This window comes from Vidua chalybeata, chromosome 18 (assembly GCF_026979565.1).
Source record: "Vidua chalybeata isolate OUT-0048 chromosome 18, bVidCha1 merged haplotype, whole genome shotgun sequence".
Taxonomy (NCBI): domain Eukaryota; kingdom Metazoa; phylum Chordata; class Aves; order Passeriformes; family Viduidae; genus Vidua; species Vidua chalybeata.
In genome coordinates, this window is record NC_071547.1 from 11,095,041 (window position 1) to 11,114,822 (window position 19,782).

General features: G+C 45.0%; 1 long non-coding RNA gene across 8 annotated transcripts in view; it reads right to left on the reverse strand.

Moving 5' to 3' along the window:
- The window catches only part of LOC128797023 (uncharacterized), a 225,993-nt gene that overhangs the window by 49,259 nt on the left and 156,952 nt on the right, over positions 1-19,782 (reverse strand). For 6 of the 8 annotated variants that reach the window (XR_008433978.1, XR_008433977.1, XR_008433976.1 and 3 more), the window contains exon 4: positions 12,737-12,809. The exons of the other annotated variants lie outside the window; for them this stretch is intronic. This is a non-coding gene — a long non-coding RNA (uncharacterized LOC128797023). The remainder of the gene's footprint in view (positions 1-12,736; positions 12,810-19,782) is intronic. 8 annotated transcript variants of the gene reach the window in all.

A 19,782-nucleotide genomic window follows, 5' to 3' on the forward strand; every position in this document is an offset into this window, starting at 1 on the left:
TAAAACACAGAATGGAACAAATATTTCCTCCTTAAATGCGCATAAGAGCTCTTCTTTCATACAAATGACTTCCCTCAACATATGAATTCTCTGATCTCTCTTACTACACCAACGTAAGGTTTCTTTCCAAACCTCACCTTTAATAATCAATATTTCCTTTCCACTTGCTCAGCTTTCAAGGTCATACATTGAACAGATTAATCACACTTTCAGAACTCTCTTCCTCTTAGGCTGATACTAGCACTGGCATTATGTGGAATTTGAAGCAAAAACATTCTGAACAGGGCTTGGGTTTGTCTTCCCGATGGAATGTTAGGCCAAGAAAAAGAAACTGTTGTTTGTCCAAAGTAAAAGGGCAAATAAAATAATTTCCAGGCTCTTAAAGAAGCTATTACATACAGTGAATTAGATGAAAAATTACTTGATGACAGTGGCCTTTTAAAATGCTACTGAGAGCAGAAGCAATGAGCAGTTAGCCAAGGGCTATCTATATCCTGCTACTCCTCCATGTGCTCGTAGCTCCTGCTTTAGACAAGTCCATTCTCAATCATGACACTGTATTCATAACACAGAACAATTACCTGTAATCCTACATGCCATCATCTCCACTGATTCCACACGGGAGCTTTTAAAAATATTCCCCTAAATGGGATCCTAGCATGCCCTAACACTGCATTGGAATGCAGGGTGAGCTGTAAGCAAAGTGAAACAGAAGGAAAGTTTGGAAATTTTTTTGGTCATCTTTAAAGGGAAAAAAAAATGTTTCTGTTTTTGTGATGATTCGTGTCCTAGAAGCCGAGAAATGGAAAGAAACACCACCATCCTGGGAAAGCTGTGGCCACAGCACTGCACAAAATTATCTGCTACTGATGGGCTTGAGCCAGAACCTTCACACCTGAACTGGGAATGGTTGGTTTGGACAGCACTGGTCCTAATGGGAAAACCCAGGAGCTTGCCAACCAAAATACCCCTGGTCTGTTCAGCCTCGGTTGAAGGTGGACTTCAGATTGGAATCCTCCAGCTCTGACACGAAACTGAAAGGGGTTTGTACCTGAAAATTATCTGAATGGAGCTCACCCCACTGGAAATCTTCAGTGAGATTTCCCATGTGAGATCTGACATTTTAACAGGCTGACATCTCTCGAGACCTCACTGGCTTTAAGCCTGGAGTTTGAACTTCCAGCCTCACCACTGACTGCTCGGCTGTTAACCACTGCTTTAACTTCACCCGCCCTTCCACCCAAGGATCCCAGAGCAACCCAGCAATCCCAGAGACAATCATTCCAATCATCTTCAGTCCTGGAGGCAAGTAGAGCTTACTGCCCTGTTGTGGCAGAGAGATACATTACTCAGGGAGTTGACATGAGCTGGTGAAGGTCAGGCAGTAATGAAGTGGCCGCGGTTTGGAGCAGAACCCAGAAGTCCAATAGCCCAGATCCCCATTTAATCTACTCAACTTGGCTCTAACCAGCTTTTGTTTCAGAAGGAAAAGCAGAAGAGTAACGACTGTGACTTCCAAAAAGTCCAAACACAAGTGGGGGTTGGAAAGAAGCATGTGAGGCTGCCTGACTATTCCAAAGTGGGGAGCACTTCTGTGCTCATTTCTCTTGCTCTGTCACTAGGAATTACAACCTGCCTAAATGACTAAGCACATTGAGAACATAGAACAATAATTAGAGTGTCAGAATTCCCTTCGAGAGCTGAGTGAGATCTTGTTTCCTGGAGCAGCTCAGGGAGAAGAGATTGCAACTACAGTTTGCCCATTCTTTGCTAAGCAAAAAATTTGGGATGTATTTTCAGTTGCAGCTGAAGGGGCAGACAGGAGCCACCTGCACAGTGCTCCTGACAGTCATGACGTGTTTGTGACACCACAGCATGGGCGAGTGACGATAGGTTCTGACATCGCTCCAGAATGGAAACCTCAATTTGTGTCCAGGGCTCTTGGAAAGATGCACAAAACTCAACATCTCAAATACCTGAATGTTTTTGACCAATGCAGGTCACCGCACCTTCCCTCAGCCTGTCAAGCTTGTGGCTCATTTCATGCCCAGAGTCTCCTATTCTGATGATTTCTCCCTTTCATGCTCTGCTGGAGAGTGAGGCCAAGGAATTTCAGCTCCCCTTATCCTCAGTGGGAAGCAAGCCCTGTCTCCCTCCCTCCCTCCCCACATACTCCCTGGAGAAGTGGTCCCTGAAAGGCCACCAAGAGAAGCCTTCCAGCCATGTGCAGTGTCTTAGCTCTGCGTGTTTCCTGTGCCAGGAACGGGTTAAAGCCATCAGGGCAACAACAAAAGCAAAGATCCTGAACATCATTTCATGCAAATGACCTTTCAGTGGCTTCCTGTGCTTCACTGTGCTCTTGTCTGCCAGGGCCCTGGGGCCTTCAAATCCTGGGGCTAGATTTTAACTCATCTTCCCTTATCTGCTTGACTGACTGTCAGCCTCGCACATCTCCCTGCTTGTGATGAAGGCTTTAATTAGTGCTTGTCTGTTTACCCTTTTCCTATTGCCACCTCTCTTTTCCTTCCCCTCTTGCTATTCCTCTCCTTTCTCTCTCCCTCTCCCATCACCCTGGGGCTTGTTTGCTTAGCTGGGCATCTCTTGTTTACTCAGTAGGGAGGTTATAATATATGTAAATAAAGTAAGTCCAAAACTCTATAAAAATATATCACATACATGATACAAAAATACCAACACAGAAACATATTTTTGCATTCATAGACATTGCTAAAGCTGACCTTGCTTTTCTTCAACAAACGAAACCCTTTTGTTTTCTTCTGAATTCAGTGGCAATAAGGAAACAGAGCTGCTTTTTTGCTTCTCCTTTCTTCAGAGTCTTTATTCCACAAAGCACATGGACAGCATTTAGGGATCATCTAGCACCTGCTGATTTGGTGTTTTGAAGCAAACACCACTAAGGTTCAGTCACCTGCCTCACCAGACCTTCTACCCCGAGAAGGGATTAAAAATGCAGAATTTGTTCAGCTTTCATGAGAAGTAGGAATAAGGGAAGAACCATCTCTTACGTCCACTGAAAATAGGATGTAGTGTGCATTCCTACTGGGAAATCTTCACTGCAAGGTTTTCCCTGGCACATCCCTCCCTAATAAAAGCTGCTTCATACCCATAATATGGCTCATAAAATTCATTTTGTAGCTGGATGTTCAGTGAAAGCTCTGCAGGGCTCTCAGGACTGAACTGTGACAGTGTGTAGGTGTGATGATCCAAGAGGAGCTATGATGAGTATCCACTCAAACACATGGAGCAGGCGAGTCCTGTGCTACACCAGTGCTTGCCAAAGGAGTTTCCAGACTTATCAAACACCACAGGAAACAGCAAAGTTCAGGGGCTGCCAAAGAGCAAAGGACAGGAGGGAACACTTCTCCCAATAGCAAGTAAAAAGCCGTTGGTTTTAACGGGACTTATGCACTCAGATCAGGAGAGCCAGGGAAAAGGAGCAGAGGACTGATAAAGGAAAGCAGAAAAGGAAGCATGAGGAAAAGCAGGAAGAGAAAAAAACAGAACAAAAAAGTTTCTCCCTCTGGCAGGGAATTATCAGAATAAGATCATTCATTTGAGAATAATGCACACACTGCAGTGATGTCTGAGGGAAGGGAGAGGGGAGACACAGGCACAGGAAGATGTCCACATAAAAAGAGGAAGGAATGTGGAAATGCAGGGATACACGGAGACAGGGCTGGGGGATGTCTGGCAGACAGTCACAGGCCTGGCCAAACATGTCCCGACCTGTCCAGCAACCAGGTCCTGTGCCAGAAGCCAGGATGGGACAGGCTGGTGAGGCTAGTGGTCCTCAGGCTGGGAGTGCTCGCTCCACTCGCTGCCAGCTCCCTCCAGCACTGCTGCCTCTCCTTTCTGGGACTTACTGGGGATTAGGATTTCCAAAACAGCTTCAGAGATTCATGAAAAAAAGAGTAAGAAGTCAAGGGAAAGAACAAAAGAGCTGGTAATGTCTTCTGTAACAGTTGTAGATATTTCTGGGTTAGTTCTCAGAGATGTGACATTTTTACACCTACATTTGCAGGTGGATCCGCTCCCAGCTACAAACAGTTCATGAGCCAGAGACCCAAGGTCATTTTGAACTGGGTTCAGAGCCATTTCAGGGCAAAATTGCAAAGGAAAATGTAAATTTTAGGAGGGTGCTTTCGTTAAGAGGGTGTGTGCAGGCACAGCATTCTCTGCCCTTCAGGTGATCAGGATCACCAGCTGCCTGTTGGGGCCTGAGCTCCAAGATCTCAGTTTGTCCTGATCGTATCTTCCAAGCCTGCACGTTGCAGGGTTGCGTCACTGCGGGGCCATAAACCCCAGTGACACAGCAGGAGAAACACCACACCTCGAGCCCAGCAGGAACAGGGGCAGGAGCATGAGCAGTGTCCTTTGCCTTCCAAGGTAAAAGGGATGGGGTCTCCTCATCACAAACCCCACGTGGGGCAGGACCAACATCTTGTGACCACAAAGGAGAAAACAGCACGAGTCGGTCCTTCTGCAGATGCTCCTTCTTGAGCAGGGGGCTTAGGGCACACCTGACCCTAAACAAGAGCCCAGCAGGAATGAAGCACCAGGATCTATCTCACAAACAGATCTGGGTGGCCTGAGAACAGAGCAGAGAGCAAAGGGAGCAAAGCTGCTCCCCTGGCAGCACAGGAAGCTCTGTGGGATGTTGGAGTGATCAGCAGGTCCACACGGGGGTTCTTGTGACACACTAATTATTGCCTGGGCACAATCTCTCGATGCGGGTCAGGGTCACCAGGAACTGCACTGGCAGTCAATAAAGACTGACTCCAAGAGCTGCCCTTATATCTTTTGCTTTCCAAAAAAAAATAAAAGTAAATAGGCAATTGCAGATAAAACACAGCATCAAACAAAAGCAGCAAACCCAGACTGATACAGGTAATTAAAAATAGAATTAACAGATGTGGGCATCTACATCATAAAACAAGGCAGCAGTCCTAAAACCCACCATCCTGTCTCCTTGACAGATAATATAATTGTTCTGCCTTTTATTGGGCATCTGCCAATACCTACTACCTCTGAAGCAAATATCAATGGCTTTCTGACCACAAAGCCATTTTTAGTTACCAGGTACTGAAATATAGCCCAGAAGTCAGTAATTTCCAAGACAAGACACAGCACTCAACTGCACAGCTCAGTACAATCCTGTCTGGCCCAATCCTGCCTTCTCTTGCCTGCAAAAAGTTTGCCAAAAATGGAAAAAAAAAAGAAAACCCAAGAAACCCAAACAAAAACTTTCAGAAATCACAATTTTGATTATTACTTGAAGAGCTAGAAAAAACTGTCTCTAGTAAACCACTAGTAAACCTCATAGAGGGTGCCTGTTTAAGTCACACCTTGGACCTTTTATTTCTCCATAGCTCTTGGATGTGATCCATGCAATCCATCCATACTCCCACTTCTTGGCACCAAAGTACCTCACCTTTATTACCTGAAAAGGTTGTAGCAGGAACTGCTGCAAGCATTTACTGCAAAAGAAGAAAGATGGAGCAAAGGAATATTGAGCTGCTCTGGAATTTTCCTCTTCCCTTTGACTGCCTCCCTTCCTTCCCCTGTGATTCAAAATACACCTTTAACTCTGTGATGTACCTCCTGCTCCTGAGAACCTCAAGGAATTCTGGGACATGTTTCATCCTTCCTATGCATTCCTAATAAGTATTCCACACAAAATGGGAGCATTTCCCTCCCACAAAGTTGTTTCCTTCCACAGAGGGTGGACGGGGCTGTATCCCAGGTAATGTGACCCTCACACTACAACCCAAGTGTTTTATATGTATTTTATCTACGTTTTCTTCTTGTTCTAAAATACATGGAAAGATAAAATTGTGTCTCCACAGTTAAAATGCTTCCAAAGCAGACCTTGGTTAAACTGGTCTGGAAGCAGTTTCCATAGGAATCTTCATCATCAAAGAAATAAACTCCTTAACTGCACTGAACCAGAACCTGAAACTGAAAACTGAGAATTACCCAAATCCAGCAACCCTGAGGGAATGACAGCTTGTCCAGTAGAGCTCAGAGGTTTCATTTTGATATCAACAGTTATGTTTTTACTGGATTTCATACTGGCATAATAATAAATATAATACAAACAAATGGAATGCTTCCATCTTAGAATTAGAAATTTACCATTCCATAAAAAATCTGAAATAGAATTATCATCAGTATGTTTCAACACTGGCAACATTTACCATTCTGCTACTTGTAAAAATTAAGGATTTAGACTTTTCCTGCTGAAATCTCTCACTGAGACTGACTGTTCCCTGGAGTGTTGGATTTCCACAGAACTCCACATTTTGTCAACAACTTGCTTCACTGGCTTTTTCTTTTTCAGTGGTTTTTACTTGGGAAAATATTTTTTTCACCCACCTCCTCATCTGCCATCCCCTCCCTCAGGTGGGAGCTGTTCCAAAGGGAGCCTGCAGTCAAGACACCGAGTTTCTTTTGTTTGCACTCCCGTGCCAGCCTTGCTGATGCCATGGCCTGGGCTTTGGGAATGGAGGTTGGGACCACAGCCAGCTGGCACTGCCTCAGCAGCATTTTCCTTCCTGGAGCCTGGCATACACCACACCAAAAAGACACTCTTCTCTCTTTGGAAGGTTGCAACACTTTGTGGGAAAATCAAATTACTTGACGACATCCCTTTCAAGTTCACAATGGCTCACACTGGAAACTCAATTCAATATTTTCTTCCTGCCACATGCAATCAAGGATCACAAACTGACTGCTTTGTTTCTGGCTTCTGAGTTTGGTTGGGGATGAAGGGAAGGTTAATTTTTTTTATTATTACTTTTTTTTTTTTTTTAATGTTGTGAAGAAACAGGAGAGGAACAATCCTGGGGACAACAGGAGAGTCTCTCCACATGGACTGACATTCACTGCTATGTAAAAGTCCATGCAATATTTCCTGTTGGGAAGTCAGTAGCAAGGACTAAAAGGAATGTAAATTCCTTTGGGAAGAAGAATAGTTCCAGCAGCACAGAATCCATCCTGCCTCTGTAAATGGGTTTTCAAGCCAACATTGTAACATCCTAGCACGTTACTGCCTGTCCAAATCAATCACAGAATGGTTTGGGTTGGAAGGGACCTTAAAGCCCATCTCATCCCATCCCCTGCCATGGGCAGGACCCCTTCCACTATCCCAAGTGGCTCCAAGCGTCTCCAGCCTGCCCTTGGACACTTCCAGGGATCCAGGGCCAGCTACAGTTTCTCTGGCCAGGGCCTCACCCCTTTCACAGGGAATCATTTCTTCTTAATATCTGACCTAAATTTCCCCTTTTTCATTTTGAACCCATTCTCCTTTGTCCTGTCACTACAGTTCCTGATGAACAGTCCCTCTCAGACCTCCCTGTAGCCCCTTCAGATCCTGGAAGGTGCTGTGGGATCTCCACACAACCTTCTCCAAGCTGAACAGCACCAGCTGTTTCAGCCTGGTGACAATGTTTTATCAGACAAACTTCTCTAGATAGTAGCAAGTAAAAAAGATGTGTTTTACACCAGCCTCTAACAAGTATTAGGGAATTAATTTTATATTTGAATCATCAAAGGTAGAATTCAAGAAGTGACAGAGATTAAACTTTCTGTGACTGCACAGAGTTTCAGCTGCTTTCTGAATTAAGATTTCCAGTCTGGCACTAGCAGCTGAGAAACAGATCTTAAATGGGAGGGAAGAATGTAGAAGAGGCTACAATGATTAAATTCAAATGCCTGGTCTAGTGAAAGGTGTCCCAGCAACTGGAGAACAACCCTCTTGTAGTCAAAGATGAGGATGCTTCTGTGCAGGAGCTGCACTGCACTGGTGGGAATTTGTTTGGTGTTGGACTCTTCCAGGGTTATTTTCCTGTTGCCCCCACATGTTGTCCCAGCATTGCAGTGCTCTGCTGCAGGCAGAGGAGAGGGAGGGGGAGGGAAAGCTGTGAGTGGATCGGTGGAAGCAGTCCCAGGAGCTGCCGTGGCTGGGTGTGATGCTCTGAGTGCAGCTGACACTGCGGGCGCAGGAGGCCGGGCTGCTCTCGCCCAGCTCTGTCACCCCCTAGAGCAGCGAGTGCCCTATATCTGCACAGAGCCAGGAGCCAGGGCTCCCGGAGCACCGTGCCAGCCTGAGCCAGGAGGAGCAGCAGCACAGAAGTCTGACAATGAAAGCAGCTCAGAGAGGGCATTGCACAAATCCAACACACGCAGCCATTTCCTGAGCACATGGAACTGCTCTGCCAACCTAAAAAAGCCAAAAGGGTGAAAGCAGATGGGAGAAACATGGGATCTCCACCTATCACCACCAGCCTGCCAGTGTGTGTGCAGGGGTGTGCTTAAAAGCTGTGGCTGTGACTGAAATCACTGCTGTCTGCTGGCTCCAGTGAGATCTCTGCTGCCTCTCATTCCCAGGGGATAACCGGCCCGTGTGGAACAAAACCATACCTTGCAATCCTGACCCCCTGCCTCGAGTGAAGGTCAAATGGAGAGTGGAACAAGGACTGGCTGCCCTCCCCAGAGCAATGCTATGACAAAAAGAAAAAGACTAATAAAGACAAAAAGAAAAAACGCCCAAGGAAAAAACAGGAAGAGATCCCAGGTAGGAAGGCACAGCTGTGAACAGAGGGCTGGAACTGTCAGATGTGCCTGAACCTACAGTAACTGGCTTTTAATTCCCACTAAAAGGAGTTCTGCAAATCCCAAGTGATTCTCTAAGCCTCAAATTTACTGGAGAAATATTTAATTGACTAGCAGCTACTGGAATAAGAGAGTCAGAAAACACAAACTGTGTTTAGGAACTACATCAATAATAAAATCTATATAAATGTTTTTCACTTCATCCTGTCAGGATGTAGCCAGTGACTGTATTTAGGAATAAGTAAATAATTTCCTTGGTAATTTTGCTGTAACTGAATAAAATTCAATGAAAATAATTCCAGGTTAACTGAATTGCCTTAAATAAAGAGGCTGTGAAACACAGAAATACAGCCAGACCAGGGTAGATGCTCAGCACTTGGCAGGTTCTGAACTCACCTACTCCTGTTAAAGATGATACCTTGTTCATTTTAAGCTATGTTCCTTTAAAGCTTCAATTAAATAAGCAGCTGTCAGATTTAATCCTCTTGGCCCTTCTATTAAGTTGTATGTGGATATATTTGTCTTTTAACCCCATACAATAATACAATTCTCATAACTCGTAGTCTAGAGTTTTCTCTAAGGAACTACAGTAGATGTTAAATATCCCAAAGGATAGATATCTTACACAGAAAATTCCTGATCTGACTGTGACATAAAATAATCAAGATTCAAGTGCTGATATTGGGAACTGCTACTTCAACATTCATCTCTTATAACACTACAACATTCTGCAATTAGATTTTGCTGCCTCCATGTTTGTTGCCTAGAATAATGCTGGAAGATAGCAATGAAAAAAGGAAGAAAGAAAACTGAATTTATGCCAATTTAGAGCAAATACTGAGAAAAGTTCTGAGTATTAATGTGGTGCAAGACACTTTAATTACCTGCTTCAAGTGTGTCAATGCAGACTAATCCACCTGAATCCACACTCCAGTGACACAGGTGGTCTAATGCCATGCTCATCTCCAAATACCTGAAGTTCTTAATTAACACTTATCTGGGAGAGCTGCCTGTCCAAACTCCAAGGAAATGTCCTTATTGTCCTCATTTTTGATCAAACAGAGCACCCCAAGAGCCCAGTCCTCCAGTCATTGCTACCTTCAACCTTCAGTGCAAGGCCATCTCCTCCCTAGAGCAGTGTCTGCAACAAGCCAATGTCCCTCTGACTCCATGGGGGCTGCACTTCTCTGTGCCTAAAACTGGCCAGATCAAGGCTCCTGGGCCATTTACATTTAGCTGGGCTTGTGCAGACTGACTGTGCTGCCTTTTCTGAGAGGGTCTGGACTCCACCCCACAACCCTAACCCAAGAACAAGGAGGTGCAGGACTAAATTCATCCCAAGACTGAGGCATTTGCTCAGCACTAGAAGTCTAGGTCAAACACAGAGCAGAACTGCCTGCTGCCTCATTTAAATATTCAGTGAACACTGCAAAGATTAACATTTCCTCTCTTGAATATCTAAATATTTGCCCACAATCCCCCTGCTAATGAGCAAAGACAAGTGCTGGTAAGTGGCAAGCAGCATCAAGCCTCGAGTCAATCAAACGCTCCAACGGGCCCTTCAGCACCACCACAAGGCCCAGCGGGTGACATTCGGAGCTGGTGGCTTGCAAATGGCCCTTCTCTCCTGCTAACTCTCCCCCCACCACGCATCCACACACATTCCTCCTTCTCTTTCCCTCTCCGCCCCCTTTTCCGCTCCATGACCCACTCGGGGGCATAAAAAACTGGTACTGAGAAACCTGCCAACTGCTTTAGACTTTGGAACACGAGCTGGGCTCTTGTCAGCTCTAAGCCTGCCACACAATGGAAAACATTACACATTTCTCTCGCTAACGACCGCGCTGCTCATTTACATGTCTTAGGCAAACACCAACAAGGTCGCAGCCAGAAAAGTGCGGTCAGGAGCTACTGCTCCTGGCAAGAGGTTGGTGCCTGGAAAAGGGCTTCACGGGAAGCTCTTTAAACACCTTGGAACATGTGCTAAGCTGTTGAAGTATGAGGTGTGGTGACAGCAAGGTGTTGAAACAGGGCTTTTAAAAGCTGCCAGTCATAATTAACAGGTCTCCGCAGAGCGCTGGCAACAGAGCAAAGCCAACACCCAGAGCATCTTCTTGGAGGGTGGGTGGGGAGAGCGGAAGAGAAGAGGGAGCAGGTGTGGGGAAGACAAAGGAGGAGTATGGAGTCATCCACAGGGGGTTTTCCCTCTTGGCCTCAAGCTCAGAAATTGCCTCCCCTGCTTCTCAAAGAGGTGATGAGGTTGTGGCTCTTCAGGAGCTCCTCTGCCACATGCCTGGACACCTGCAAGGTGAGCTGTCCCTCTCTGGCAGTTTCTGACTGTCCTTGTCCTTGCTCCTGTGGGGATCAAGTATTCCTGCCACTACTGGGGTTTGGGAAGCAGCCACCACAAACAAGGCACTGCAGAGCAGGGAGGGAGAACCCACCACCAGCCACTTGCTGGAGATCCAGAGCAAGAGCCACGTTCAGATTTCCTCTTCTCCTGTTACTCATGGGCCCCCTGCAAAGAGGCACAATCCCAATTTTGCAATAATATCATCTTGTCTGAATGTTGTACTTACAAATTTTTTGACAAAATTTTTATTTGTAATTTTTCTAGTTGCATGCTTATCCTAACATTAGTCCAAACTTAAAAAACAACCCCAAACTTATGACTTTTCTTGTCTAGCTACTTTTTAGAAGACCCAAATCACCACCACAGACAAGATCTTGAGCAAAACAGCACCAGCCCTGATCTTTTCCCCAAAATGAAGTTCTTTTTTTAATAGTATCCGGCACTATAAAGTAGCTGGATGGGAAAGTTTGTGTGAATTAGAAGAAAACAGCCCTATCAAAATATAATTCAATCTTTTAAGAGTCTAAAGCGCATCAAAGTCTTAAATATTTATTTGAAATTATGCACCCTAGTTATTCCATATTCTATATCTGTGCAGCAGAGAGGCTGTAATTGTAATGGATTTAATAAAAGCTATCATATTCCATAATTCAGAAGGAAAGATTATGCAGAGCCCTGCGATGTAACTAAGAATAGCTAAGTTTCTTCTTGTTGGTGATTGTTCTAAGAACTAAAAGAAAAAAATTATACATTTCTCTCCTGTTCCTTTTTCTGTCTTAAGGACTCAAGATCCACCATGTCCCACCGAGGTGCAAAATACTCTGTTCCCCTCTTTTATGAGCTTCATTATTTCATTAACCCATAACAAGCACAGCATTCCTCAATATCTTGCAGTTTTTATCCCCAGGTTTCCAGGAGCAAAGTGAATCCCTATGCAAACCCAATTCCCCCTAAAAATCCCACCTTCTGTGTGATGCTGATGTCACAGCTTTGGGGCCCACAGTCCAGTCTTGGACAGGCCTGATTGAGGGGCAGAGGATTCAAATGAGTTTCCAAATGAAGGAGAGGCATTGAAAACTCAGCAGTTTCCCTGGCAGGAGCAGCAGCAGGACCCAAAAGCTCCAAATAACACATTCCATGCCTTGTCCTGGGTGGTGGGGACATAGCAAGGACAGGAATGTCATGAGCTGGCTGGGTTGTAAGACAGAAGGTACAAGTCCATGGGGACACCAGGCTTCATTAAGCTTGCTGCTCATGCAGAAACTTCTTTCTTTACTCCTTTGCTTTCCTTGCCACACAGACTAAGTAAAACTGAAGCACTAAAAGATCAAAAGCACTATATTTTTAAAGAGTGATTTTGGGGTCTAGGTACTGAATTAGCTTTCAGAAAAGTCTAAGTAGAAGTGACTTGCATAAAGATAGCGAATAAATTATTCAATCATGTCCTTCAGCATTCAGACTTTTAGCAAAACCACTAAAAATGCTCTGTTAATTCTTATCTTACCTGTGAATAATCATTACCGGAGAAGAAAGGTGAGAATAAAAATAATTAACACAAAAAAGTAAAACCCCTTCTTCAGTTTAGAAGGGGAGCCAGGGAGATGAAAACTGACATCCAACTTTCTCCTTCTCCTGCTGTTTCTCCTACACTTGCCCACACTTACACACACCCTGTAAACAGCTTCATCAGGTTGATGGATATGTGCCACACCTGTTCCCAGCCCCCTTAAGGAGGTTTTCCTCACTCACCTTCAAGGCAGGGGCTGTGCCTTCATTTTGTGTCTGCAGAGTCCTCAGCACAACGAGGCTGGGCCTTTAGGCACTATAATGACAGTAAATAATCATAATTCAGGAGTGGGATGCTTTCAAATCCCAGACTCACATTCTTCCGAGCTTCCCAGCACACATAAACACCCCCCCTGCACCCTTTTCCCTTTGTGAATGTGACCTCTGCTCCTCTTTAGAGCTGAAACCCTCTGTTCCTGCAGGCTCCCGTTCCGAGGGGGATTCCCCGGAAAGCCCAGTAGGCCAGGTGGGATGGGATGGCCATTAATCTGTTCACACCTTGTCAACAAGGGGCCTGATCTGAACACATCCTCCTTTAGCTTTAGGAAATTCCCACAGAGGATGGCACAGGGAAACGAGGAGAAGCTGTGCAGAGCTGAGGAGACAGCAAGGAACACTAGAGAGTGCAGGACACTGCTCATTAAAATCCTGGCACATGGCATGACCAAGAGGAGTCTTCCCCTGTCCTTAGATTTGGGGCCACACTGAGCCCTTGGAAGGGGTTGATAGTGAATCGCAGAAGAGCCACAATGTCCTTTATATCTGCAGAGGGAGATGACAAACCCCAATGACTTTGATAAGACCATGCCCTGTAAATGCACAACTGGAGCTGCTTCAGCAATGCCTCCACTGCACCCTGCAAATCCTCTCCTCTCTCCCCATAATTCCAGAACTATTCTTTCCCCTCTCTGCTCTTTTCTCTCTGTTAAAACTAATGGTTTTACCACATGTTGGAAGGCAGCAAAAGGAAGCGGTGAAGTGACAAATGGGAATGTTCATGCTTTAATTTATTATGACAATCGTGCCCGGGTCCACAAAGTAAACTGAGTCAACAGAGAAGGACTTTGTGCCAAGTTATTTATCCACTTCACTAACTGGGGGATCTTTTTTTTTCCCCCAGCCAGCCATGAGACTGGTTAAACTCATCAACTTTATTGATGAGCAGAAGCAGCAGGGAATTTTCTCACAAAATATGTTGCTCTTGAAAAACTTAGATTTGTCCAAACCAAAACTTTTTTTTCTAGGAATGGTTTGGTGTCACTAAATTCCCAGACACAAGGGAAAAAAAGAAAAAAAATATTTGTGGAAAAAAAAATCCCAACTAAGCAAAACATGCTGCTTGAACAGTCACTGAACATTTGCTTTCTCTTCAAATGAGCTTTCTGTACTGTTTAATTAAATTTTGAAATGTTTCATTTTGATTCTTTCCCTTTTTCTCAGTTTTATATAGAGATACAAAACAAAACATTTCAACCAAGCAAAACTTAACGTTTTTTCCTCTTAGCCTGTCAGCGCATGACATTTTTCAGGATTTTTCACTCCAGCTTGGCACAAGGCAGTTTTCCAGCATCTCCAAATTTCCCATCCAATCACATTGAGGAATGCATCCCATTAACCCCAGTGAATTTTACCCAGTTACACAGGGCTGGCCAGGATGACTGGTGGACAAATTGGTCCAAACTCTTGACTGTTCCTCTTTGCTGGAAGGCCATGAGAACAAATCCTGCCCAGCCCACCAGAGCAGAACACAGCACTCATTCCTCAATGTCCCTGTCTCCTTTATTTTTTGAACCAGATGACATCATGCTGGGGAGGTCATGGTTCAGTTCATGTTCTGTACCCAACTGTGACAATGTCGAGGAAAGACCTGTTATCAGGACAAGCAACAACTGTCATTTCAGTTTTCAGAGGTAGAAGAAGTTCCTTTGGATTTAAATGCTTGCAAAAGATGTTTCTACAAGGAATTTGTTTTTCCCCCTGCTCTACCCCTATTTTTTTTCTGATTATTACAGTCAGACTGATCTCAGGGGGGTATTCCCAGGAGCATCATACTCAATGGGGGTCATGGAATGGCTTTTTCTGGCACAGGTACCTTCTCAGCTAACTACAGATCTAATTTTCAGCTATGTCAAAGGGCAAAGTAGAGAAGAGTGGATAAACCCCACCAGAGATTAAACAATGCTGAGGACCTTTAGAAAACAAACCCTCCACGCACAGAGAGGCTGAAAGAAGAGTGTTCCTGCACATGGAATACGTGCCCTGCAGCCTTCCCCTCCCATCCCGAGCAGGGCGCTGCACGACACCCCTGTAAAACACGGCCGGCCGAGTCTTTCACACCAAATCACATTCCAAGCCCGTGACACAGCCTCCAAAGGCAGCGTTTTTACCTGCTGGGCAAAACAAGCAGGCATTGTTTGCTCTGGAGCTGGAACGTGCCCACATCCGGGTGGACACAGGACTTCCCCACACCATCACACCCCAGAGAGGACAACAGGCTCTGATCCCTATCAGTCACCAGCACCAGAGTAGCCAATGCAGACTCCAAGTCCCCAGATGATTTCCATGCTCTCCCAGGGTGATTTTCAGAGGTTACAAACATTTCTGTTGTGAAGCCCTTCCTTGCTACGCTGCATCAGCTGCTGAGCCCACCTGCAGTGCCTCTGAGTGCCCTGAGTGGGACATCTGAAGGGCTCATCCATGCATATGTGGGGTGTCAGTGGGTTTTGGTTCTTCAATAAATAAATCTTGGCTAATGGGCCTCAAATGGTAACTCCTCAGGTGGGCCTCAAGTGGTAACACCCAGGACAGAGAGCACTGTGGTGTTCACAGTGTGCAATTTGCACATAACAGGGTTCCAGACCTGAGGGAACCCTCCTGAGCTCAACTTCTACTAATTTTTACTCCAATGGCATTCCCCCAGGTTTTATGTGCCAGTACTGGCATTAAGGACATGGTGTTTGACCAGTGTATGTGGAGATCCTCTCACTGCCCCTGGGCTGAAGCCACGCCAAGCCAAGTTCCAGGGAGAACCTCCATGGTCCTGCCGTACACACATCTCTGTTATCTTGTATCCAGTGGGAGGGCTGTGGTTTGTATTTGTTGAAGTTTGTGTTTCAGACAGGCTGCACAATCAGGCAAACACCACTCAGGCCATATTTTCAAACTTTACATCTGTGACAGTTGGAAATCTGGGAGTCTCTGTGAGAAGGGAAGGAAAATGAGGTTTACCTCTGAGATTAGAGGTTAAGTATATTCCATTGCTGTGGTATCACTACAGGTAAGAAAAAAAAAACAACCTTAATTCAATTTTATCATAAATGGAAAGAAACTGGTATTTCCTGACTATCTGACCTGTTTTGGATGTTTTCTTTAAGGTAAATTGCCTCAGCAATGTCTTTTCACTGTTGCCAGTGAGGTTGGTCCAGATGAGACATGACAGAGTGTTGAGCAAAGCTGGGCAGCTGAAACCCAGCCAGGTGTGAGGGCCTTGGAGTGATGATGCTCCAGTTGGGGCTACAGCTCCTTCTCAGCATCCTCACACAACCCCAGAGCTACAGCCTCAGAAACAGTCCTGGGCTGCTGTTTAGTACAGCCCTAAAACATTTGGGGGGTTGCTCCATCTCCGCAAAACACATGTGCCATTGCCTCTTCCCAGATTTGTTTTGGGAATATTGTGATGTAAAAGGTTTGATCTGTGAGGAATTAAGATGAGGTATAATGGGGAGGCAGATTATACAAGTAGTAAGGGCCACACTAGGGAACCAGGCATACCCCAGTGACAACTCCTTTATTCCAAAATAGGGCTTTTCTCAGTCTCCTTTCATTACTTCTGGAACTTGCTGCCCTCTGGAAGAGATGCTGGACTTCATCCAATCAGTTCACCTGCAGCCCAACCTAAGGAGCTGCTTCTCTGGCGCATGCACCAAGTGGCAAAGTTTACCTTTGCTGCAACATCCCTCGAGTTGCAGCTCATGTGGTGAAAAAGCAAACCACTGCAATAAGATTTTCCTCTCTCCAATAACACTAAGGAGTTATAGTTCATAACTTCCATCTGACTTCACTGTACAGCCAAGCGTTCCTAATGAATTCCCCTAATGATCATGCCCTAATGTTTGACTTCATTATGTCGCTTTTGCAATAGCTAAAGTACAGAAGAATGTGTCTTTCTTTCAGTAAGGATCACTCAACACTCTCCCTCCTCTTAAAGTGTATGAAAGTGTTGGCCCTGGGGAAGTCCCCTCCTTCCCATCCCCTGCCAGAAGGAAGTGACCTAGAGAACAATGTTCCAGAGGAGGGGCTGCCAACTGGTCTTGCCCAAGCCTTTTCCCAAAAGGTTTCTTTCCTTCACATATCCTAAACAATACCCTTCAGATATCCCAGATGATACCCCAGGAAACTTGGCTACTCACGTCCTCGCCTTTCCATCAGGGATGGTGCAGAAATGCATTCCTAGCTATTTCTAGCTTGGAAGTGCTGAGGTAGAAAAGCTCGAGGCACTTAAAGAGTTTCTTTAAAAGAAAAAAAAGAAAAGGAAAGAAAGGAAGAAAAAAAGAGCATTGTAGGGTTGAGAGACTCAGAATTAAAGATGCTCCTGACATTTTTTCCTGTGCATTACTCAGCCCAATCTGTTTAATGGGTCTTCATCAGAGATTGTGATTGCTGATTCGGGCTGGCGACATCATTCAATTGGACATGGCTTTGAAGCAGAAGAATAATTATTTCCCATCTTCCAAAAGACCATTTAATTCATGCTCCCCAATCTCTGGGAACAGATAACCCACAGCCCTTTTAGTTCATTAACTCTCTGGGGCTGTCATCAAAGGATTGTCAGCTGCTGGGGAATTTGGAGAAGTGGCTGAAGGCTGCAGTGCCCCTTTTACTCATGGATTCAGCATCTCCTGCCATGGATCCTGAATCGTCCAAACAGCTTCCCAGAAAGGAGAAAGAAAAAAGGGAAGAGACACATGACTTCTACTGCCTCTCCACCTTCTCCCAGAGCAGGATCAAGGCAGTGTAACCCAGCAGCTGCTGTGCTGAGGAGAACTCAATGCCGCAGAGAGAGAAACCAAAACCAGGCACCAAGGCCCTGGGCAAGGGAGGGGGTGTGACCAGCAGGAGAAATTGCTGTGCTGGTGTTTGGGATTCAGCAGGACTGGCTCAGTCGAAGGATGACACCATGGCTCACAGGGAAATCCAGAATCTAGGCCACAGAATCACAGCAGGGGAGCTATCAGAGCTGGGCTGTCTGCACCAAATCCAGAGGTCAAATAAGTGAAATTTAGCAGAAGATTATTTTTTTATTTCCTTACCCCTCTTCACAAATATCTGGATGCTTTGAAAAAAAGGAAGACAATAAATAAGTGAAAATCCTGCTTGAAGACAAGAGCAGAGGTTAGTTCTGGGAGGAGCCATCAGATATGAACCCAGCTCTTATGTGTTTTTTAAGACTAGATTTAAAAACACTTTGCAATGGAGGGAAGTGCCATCTTCCACCTTTGTGAAACAGGGGACTGAAGCTTCAAATGATGGGAAAGTACAAACCCAGTCAAGGCCTAACGGCTGGTGGGTACACATCTTGTGTGTCCTGTACCCTCATCAACATCTTCTCTGACCTCAGACACCTCCATCCCAGAAACTTTGAGTCCTGAGTGCACTTGGAGCTTTTTGTGTAAGATGGGAATGAACAAGCATTGCAGAGCAAAAGCTCCACTTCTAGCAGAGTCTGAGTGGAAAGAATTTAGCTAAGAGGCTTCAGTAAATCAGCCCAAGCCTCCTTTCCTCAGTCTGTATTATTTATCTCCCTATCCCCTTGACCACACTAAATTCTGAAAGGCATCTTGGCAGTATGCAAACACAGAGGGGGAGTTTATTGAAAGTACTAAACATGTTCTAATTGTTTTCTTCTGCACTACTCTGCTAAAACTCCCTTTGCCGTGAGCGGAAGCCGAGTTGGACAATTACTGGGGCACTTGAAGCAATCATGCCCTTGATATATGGGAAGTGGGGAAGTTTAGCAGAGTGAGGACCTCTTCAATTCCTATCTTTGCTTTGCAACCGTTTAACCAGTTAAAAAATACATTGTCTCACTTCTCCAGCAGCAGCAGAACACAATAACCTTGTGTCCTTAATCACAGGACACCGTGAAGTTCGCCTGAACAATACTCACTAAAAAGCTTTGAAAGTGATAAAGTGCTATATAAATATTCAGCTGGACAGCAATTAAATTTTTGGCATGTGGTTTACATGTAAGTGCAGAAATACCATCAATAAAAGTCAATACACTCCTTTCCCTCTCTCTGCCTTTCCTTTGCTATTCCCCAGATCTCTGTCAGTGTTCGCTGAATTTTCATAAGGGAAAAAATTACTTCCTAAAATGTTCAAAAGCTTTCCCTTGGTTTGTTATTAGAGCAATTATCTAGCATAACACAGTGAAATAGCACAAAGTATTCTAATGGGAAACAAATGTGCCAAAGAAGTGACCAAACTTGGAATCTTTATTGAAAAATGAGGGGAAAGCGATTAGTTGAAGAGGCAGCAACGGAAAGATTTTCCACCTGGCCTTGGGCAACACATCAAACAGAGCTCAAAAGGGTGCTATTTATAATTGTTGTCTGGCTGTCTATGGAGCCCTGTCTGTCTGTCTGTCAGTCTAGACCCTTTTCTCTCCTCTCCTCTCCTCTCCTCTCCTCTGCCACGTGTGCCATCCCCGATGTGTTTATGCAGCGCAGGAAGGATGCTGCTCTGAGCCCTCTGCACTCCAGAGCAGCTCCATGGGGTTCAGGGGAGGCAGAGAGGTGTAAGCAAGCACAAAACACTGCCCCTCACACGATGGTCTCTTCCCCACATGGAAATGTGGGGAATCTGTACTCTTCTCCTGGAGTACAGAGGCTTTGGGGCTGTTTGTGTTATTGCAGAAGGAGACACGGGCAGAGTGAGGGCTCACTGAATCCCAGATAATGGACAATACCTTGTCTGGTCATTTCCTTACAGGAAAATCAGTTTAAAGTGGAGACAAAAATGTTGCCAGATCAAGAAGGTCCAATTTCACCTCCACTTCACTGTGACATAAACACCTATGCAACTTGCAGGTCAAAGGCCCATCAATTTCAGCAAGTTTGCTTTGGTGTAATTCAAGAAGCAAAGACATTTTGTAAGTACTGTGATGATTTATAAGCACATCCAGAAAATTTTAGGACCTCTGGTATAACAGACAAAGGATGAGAAAGACT